The sequence below is a fragment of the Ascaphus truei genome, chromosome 17, assembly GCF_040206685.1.
Source record: "Ascaphus truei isolate aAscTru1 chromosome 17, aAscTru1.hap1, whole genome shotgun sequence".
In the NCBI taxonomy this organism is placed as follows: Eukaryota; Metazoa; Chordata; class Amphibia; order Anura; family Ascaphidae; genus Ascaphus; species Ascaphus truei.
In genome coordinates this window covers 27,268,391-27,274,422 of record NC_134499.1, presented here as the reverse complement: position 1 = coordinate 27,274,422, position 6,032 = coordinate 27,268,391, and the positions used below count along the sequence as shown (strand labels likewise).

General features: G+C 43.9%; 1 protein-coding gene across 3 annotated transcripts in view; it reads left to right on the top strand.

The window, feature by feature from the left end:
• The first annotated feature begins 1,742 nt into the window (after positions 1 to 1,742).
• The window catches only part of PRRT3 (proline rich transmembrane protein 3), a 52,145-nt gene continuing 47,855 nt past the window's right edge, over positions 1,743 to 6,032 (top strand). For 2 of the 3 annotated variants that reach the window (XM_075574416.1, XM_075574411.1), the window contains exon 1: positions 1,743 to 2,348. The gene's annotated coding sequence lies outside the window, so the exon portion shown is untranslated. The remainder of the gene's footprint in view (positions 2,349 to 6,032) is intronic. The other variant, XM_075574412.1, reaches the window with a different exon arrangement.

Here is a 6,032-nt window from a genome sequence, read left to right as displayed (position 1 = left end):
TCCTCGGTGCAGAGGGAGTTGGGACATTCCTGCCGCGGATCAGAGCTCCTCCCCACTCCCTCAGGTCTGCTGCTTTAGGACAGGGCGCCCATTAATAGTGTCCCGTTCCTTAGTGTCCCGCTCCTCTCCTGTGCTCAACACTAGTTCTGACAGTAAGAAAAGGGACAGGACAGTATTAGCGCATGCGTGTAACACCCACTCCCTCCTCCATGTTACGCACATGCTCGCCAACACGGAGGTGGGGGGTGTACCTGGACAGTTTTCCTGGTCCCGGTAGAGGAAGGGCACCCGGCTGTCCAATCCAGAAGTCAATAACTATCACATCCCCTTTCGTCCAGTGAGCTCCCCTTCCTTCTCCCCCCCCCCCCCCGGCTCAACAGCCTTGAACCCCACACCCAGTGAAAACTTTTCTGCAGGGTTGGTCACCCACTCCCCCCTCCATGTCTCCCCCTCCCATAAATCTCCCGCTCCCCCTCCATGTGTGTCACTGCTTCAGTGAATGCTAAAGGTGATGTGGGCCCCTTGAATATATCATATTTCACATCACTGCTCTAGAAACCCCATTTAAAAATTGATAGGAGCTGAATCTAAATTTCCATATCACTACCCAGAATCCTTTTCTGAAGATGCAGGAGATTGCAATGGGAGGGGGCGTGGCGGGGGTTTTCCAGGGGCGTGACCATGATCTCACACGGCTGGTTCGCCCTCATTGGCTGAACCGCCGGCGGGGGCAAATTTTAAATACAATTTGAATGTCTTTGGAAAAACTTGTCGCGCGGCTGCACATTCCATGCGAAGGTACATACTGGGCCCAGCCCCACTGAGGGGCGGTGCTTGTTTGCGCGCCGCTCGCTGTGGCGTGCGCTGTAGAAGGCACTGGGACTGCGGCCTTATGTACTAAGCATCGCAAACAGCATTTTGAGAGTAAAATTGGCCCCTGCCGAACTCCATTTCAGTTGCGCTTCTGTGAAAGTATGTATGTAATAAGCTCAATTCTCTTCCGCGCCAGCTGTGACAAAAATGATTTGTTTCATTTGTTTTGGCGCACAGAAAAGCACTGCGCTTGCCGTACAGATGTAAGTGGTTTGTACTAAAAAAATAATATTTCTGTGCACCACAAAAGAGTGGCAAAATCTGCAATCGTCTGCCAAGTTCATCTTGGCGTAAACCCTAAAAAGACTTATTAGCGTTAACGCAGAATAAAGTTGCTACGTATCAACCCAAAAATGTATTTGATGCAGTGCGTATGGTTCATTCTATATGTTAAAAAAATTATACTTTTCATAGTATTGCTATTATAAAGATATATATATATATCACACTAGTTATTGATATTTACTAATGCTAGTTATAAGAAAAATACCCCAAATTCTGTTGTTTTTTTTTTAAATTTAACATAACGCTAGGTGTCAAAAATTATTTTCAAACAAGTCTTCGCACATAAAACACACGTTTTATGATGTTTCTATGACTTTTTAGCACTGACATTTTGACACACAAACACATTTAAATTCAATTCTAAGTCCCTATACCCCTAAGAGTTTATAGGAGCCAAATCTATTCTATATGACGTAATCCTCATATTGATTGAAATCGCAGATGGAGAATTAATAACAAATAATTCTTTTTTGTAAAAAAAAAATGTTTTGGTTGTTGCTTTTGCCAAATTCCTCCATCAGAACAGAAACTGCTTTCCAGACGAAGGTGTTTTTTTATATCCTGCTTCCTGGCTGGGGAATAGCTGAGGTTAGAAAGTGGCTCAGCAAGAACGAGGCAGCTCTGCATAGCCTGCAGTCCCTGCTCTGCATGCTGTCCCTGCTCTGCACGCTGTCCCTCTGTCCCTGCTCTGCACGCTGTCCCTGCTCTGCATGCTGTCCCTGCTCTGCACGCTGTCCCTCTGTCCCTGCTCTGCATGCTGTCCCTGCTCTGCACGCTGTCCCTCTGTCCCTGCTCTGCACGCTGTCTCTCTGTCCCTGCTCTGCACGCTGTCCCTGCTCTGCACGCTGTCCCCTGGACGTCTCCTTCTCTCTGGCTCAGTTTGATTTGGAGGTGTAACCCTGGACTTTATTACGCGCTGTGCAGATTATTGAAGGCACAGGGAGAGTGAGACACACACAGGCAGACGTAGTAACGAGAGACCGAGACAACCTCATCCCCCCCTCCACTGATTCTCTACCCCGGGGATCTTGCCTCTGTCCAGAGATCTGAACACCACCGAGGGTTATTATAAATGGGTTCTCCAGGAACAGCCATTGTATTTCAAAGCAGGACGTGTGCCAGACAGCACAGCAGATGGTAAGGCTGACTTGTGATCCTCCTCAATCAGCTCATTAACTGGATGCATACAGGTATAGTATCCTTATAATATACTGCATGCGTCTGTATCAGCCTGTGCCACACGGGATCCCTGCCTTGAAGAGATTAGTCTAAATGTTGGGGATTCAAGCACAGAGGGATTAAGTGACTTGCTTATGGTCACAAGGAGCTGGTGTTAGGTTGTCAACTGGACAGTGCCTGTACCACTATGCCTGTGGTTAATGCACTGGTCAGTGAAGTGGAATCCCTGATGTTCAAGAGTCAACACCACTTGACCTGTTGACCAAGTCTCTGCATTGGACAATAAATATGTGCTTTAAAGCAGCTGGATTTGATTTATTATTTAACCTATGTGCTATGTATTATGGTAATTTCTAATAAGAATCAGAAAGATTGCAATGTTGTTCTAGAAGTTGAGCATATATCTAATTCTGTTTATTCTTATGCTGCTATGAAGAGATTATTCACTGTGTTTTACTGTTACCGAGGTAGAAATACTACATTCCCCCTTTTTTATTATTTGTATATATTGTATATATTGCATGTGGCAATGTATAATTCTACATTCTTACCTAAACTGGCATTGATTTGGTGCTCTTGTTATAAATCTGTAAAAATCATAATTGTTTGCCTAATGGCTGCTTCAATTAGAGTAACTCAGCAGCTACAATGTATCCTTATATTACTAAGGTACCATTATCTATTGTTACAGTTTGCGGCTCAAACTGCTGGGAATATTGGCAACAAATTATCCCAAACAGGAAAGTGTTACAAAAATCTTGCACTGCTTGGGTGGTGGATTAAAACCTGCTATAGAAATAAAGGGATGCTTTAAAACTTATTCAAATGGCATTAAGTGTTGAAAAAAATATACAGTACTGCAAGTATTATCTAATACTACAGAATTGATTTATTAAAAAAAAAACCCCATATAAGATTTCACATGTTTTGCGGCTCTAAAAGTGCTTGATAGCACCATGTTACAGGATATGCCATACCACAGGGTGTATAAAAAATAAATATATTATTACTATTTGCCCACTGTTGACAATGGGTCTTATCCTCTGTTGTATGGTTCTTGAGGAGTTTATTTCTTTAATCTCTTATCTGCTTGAGCAGCAAAGCTGGGCAGACTTGTACTTTTTAAAATTGCTTTAACAAGCCAACCAGGGCACATAATTGCCCCGAGAATAGTATAAAGAAGTCAGCTTCTCGCTGCTTCTCTCTGGTACTGAGCAGACCCATCTCTTGTTAGCTAACCTTCTCCCTTCACCCCAGCCAGAGATACTGAGCAGTTTCTACATTTCGCCTTTGGTGTAATTTTAGTGCCCTGGTCATTAGCAGTCGCATCCAATTAATGTCGCATCCAATTAATGTCACTCTGCTCGGGGACGAGGCTGCTTCTGATTAGTGTAGCAAACAGTCGTCTGTAATTATTATTATACACTGAAAGGTTGTTGCTGTTTTAATGCTAAATAAAATACCATACCCTCAAACTGTACCTATTCTAACAGTTTTGTGTCCCGTAAGATTATATGAACCAATTAAAAACAGATGTTTTTATGTGTGTGATAAGGAGTGTAGAGCAGGGGTGGGCAACTCCAGTCCTGAAGGGCCACCAACAGGTCAGATTTTCAGGCTATCCCTGCTTCAGCACAGGTGGCTCAAACAGTGGCCCAGTCAACGACTCGGCCACTGATTGAGCCATTTGTGCTGGAGCAGGGATACCCTGAAAGCCTGACCTGTTGGTGGTCCTTGACGACTGGAGTTGCCCACCCCTGGTGCAGAGGAAGTGCTTTGAAGGGGCTCCATGCAGCAGGAATGGAAGCCCTACACGTGGGACCTATTTGTATGTGCAAAACGTTGGACGGTCTCCGTGCCATTCCACCCTCAGGAAATCTGTAGTGAACCTTAACACCAAACATACATTCTGTGCTGCTCCATAAAACGGGGATAATCTTCCTGCCGCCACATTTAAGATTTGGGATTAAAAAAAATCCCATAAAGTAAACCCCATACATTTTAACATGCCCTTTATGTTGCTAATTTGCAGTGTTGCACAATGCTGATATAAATGTATTTGTCGTGGTGTATATAGAGCGTTGCCTGTATCAGACTTTGTTACTGTTTTGCTGTTTGGAAGCATATTGCATTTGTTGTGCTGCAGATGCATTGATATTCCCTGTGCAGCATGTAGCTGCTTTGCAGTATTGGAATACATTGACACTGTGTTTTCCTCTATATAAGCCAAATACTATAGTGCAGTGTTTTTTAACCAGGATTCCTAGGAACCCTTTGGTTCCGCAGACATCCCTAAAAGGTTCCCTGTAATTTTCAGATCATTTTAAAATTGTAGCAAATACAGAAGACTTTTCAATGCATCTGATCTCATACGCGCTATTAGAGAGGGTTGGGGCTCCTAACAATACATCTGATCTCAGGCGTACTATTATAGAGGGTTGGGGTTCCTTACAATGCATCTGATCTCAGACATGCTATTAGAGAAGGTTGGGGTTCCTTACAATGCATCTGATCTCAGACGCGCTATTAGAGAGGGTTGGGGTTCCTTACAATGCATCTGATCTCAGACGCGCTATTAGAGAGGGTTGAGGTTCCTCAGAATTTCACATAGGATTCCTTATCCAAAAAAAACATTGGAAATCCCTGCTATAGTGTGTAATATACTGTACATACATATATTCCAGCTTCTGTTGCAATGCATTGCAGCTCCTCTCCATGTCTTAGACGTGTAATATAGTGCACGCGCGTGCGCTACCGTGCACGCACGCACGCATCAATTATACTTGGCTGTGTTAGCCAGACGTTTGTATACTTGGGACACGTGTGCGCACGGGCATGAGCGGTGGCGCGGCAAACCAGGGAAAATACAATAAAATTGTATTTTCGCGCTGCTGCCGCACCGCAAACCAATCACAGTGTAGCCTAACGCTGTGATGTCAGAGTCACGCCCCCTAACTGCGAGCGTCACCGCTTGCACCCCAACAACTAAACGCGCATGCCACATGCATGCGCAATGTCGGGCGCACACCTGCACACGCAGCAGTGAGGACTAGATAACAAACCTTACACAGCCACCTTACTAACGTTTTGATGACTAAACATGAAGAAATGTTGAGGGGTTTTCTGCACTACGGCTTTATGTCATATTGCTCACCCAATAAAATCTACAAATGTTTCATTCAAAAAACATGTTATTGGTACAATTTAGCATAACTGAAAACTAAACGGGGCCAAATCATAAACCATTTTATTTTCAACATTTCAACAAATAAAAAATCTTTTCCACCGAACCCTTCCCACAACCAAAGTCACAACGCTGCAATATGACCACATGTTTTTCTCCAGTAGACCTTTTAAAGACCCTAAAATAACCCTCCCCCATTAGGACTGGAAGCATCTGGCAAACCTTATATATCTCCTGGTGCTGGAAAACAACCTGTAGAACTCGGGTCTGTCTGTATAAACCACATCCCCAAGGACAATCAGCCATGCCATGTTTTGGGAACGAACAGCCCATATTATGATAACTAAGTGCACTCCTGTGTCCTTCCTAGAATCTCCTGTGGTTGGGATTCCATGGGAGTTGGCCAGAGTCTCTTAGAGGTCAGGGTTTATGCGAGGCATAGTCAGCGTGTAATGTGTGACCAGTGTTACTGGAAATCACTTGCCAACCTTCAGTTTTAACTCAATTAAGT